The following is a 1216-nucleotide window of genomic DNA, read 5'->3' on the forward strand; positions in this document are numbered from 1 at the left end:
GCTGGTTCTGGTTTTGTTGTTGTTTTGTTTGTTTTGTTTTTTGCTTTCACCCCAACTCTGGCAGAAAAGACACTGTCACCCCTTTCAGAGACTGGGAAAAGAGCATGCCAAAGAGGGTGCCCAGAAACCCAAGGCCACACACACAGGAGTACCAGCCAGGAGCAGCAAAGTGGTTGGCCCTCTACATCTAGAAGGGTCTGAGGGCTGCTGGTGCCAGTGTGGCCTTGGTACAGCTCTCCCTCAGCTCTTGACTTGAGTGGGGGGACTGAGGCATGTTCTTACTCTGTCATCCAGTCATGGCTGGCCAAATACAGTCCTCCTTGTTATGCCCAGGTCTCGGAGACCCCCCAAAAGACCACCATGGAGACCGAATCTCATGTAAAAGCAAAGAGCCTTTATTATCTTCAAGCTTCAAGCATGGTCTCTCTGTCTGTCTGACGCAGCGGTGAGAGCAGAGAGCCCTGAGCTCAAGTGGGGTAGAGTTTTGTTTTTTTGTTTTTTGAGACAGGGTTTCTCTGAAGCTTTGGAGCCTGTCCTGGACTAGCACTGTAGACCAGGCTGGCCTCGAACTCACAGAGATCCACCTGCCTCTGCCTCCCGAGTACTGGGATTACAGGCGTGCGCCACCACCGCCCGGTGGGGTAGAGTTTTTATCATAGCAGAGGTTGGGGTGAGGGGATTTCCAGGTCCAGGACTCTGATTGGCTGACAATTGTCTAGGGGTATCTGTAAAACAAAAAATAGGTGTGTGCTAGACTCAGGGACATCTGGCCACCTTATCTAATGGTTAGAATGTTTGGGATGTCAGGTACTTCCCCTTTGATGGAGGCCCTCCTTGGGTGGGGTTAGCTTATGGCTTTTCCTGGGTCTTGGTGTTGCCTGTCAGCCAGTCATGGCAGCTGTGTGATCAAGCTGTTTTGGGGGCCCCTCTCCACTCCTGCCTCACTCTCGAGTGCTGGCCTCCAAGTGTCTGCCACTCCATCTGGCAGTACTGTCTCCTCTTCTCTGAGACAAGGTCCGACTGTGTAGCTACTAGGTAGCTTCAAACTCGTAGGCTACCCTTCTGCCTTAGCCTCCAGAGCATTGTGAGAGCAGGTGTGTGCTACCACACCCAGCTCTCTTCAGGCTTAAGTCTCACACGGCTAGGCAAGTGGTCCACTGAGGAACAGTCCTAGCCATGTGTGTGTGTACCATCTAGTGTGGGGGTCAAAGGACAA

The sequence above is a fragment of the Peromyscus eremicus genome, chromosome 2, assembly GCF_949786415.1.
Source record: "Peromyscus eremicus chromosome 2, PerEre_H2_v1, whole genome shotgun sequence".
Taxonomy (NCBI): Eukaryota; Metazoa; Chordata; class Mammalia; order Rodentia; family Cricetidae; genus Peromyscus; species Peromyscus eremicus.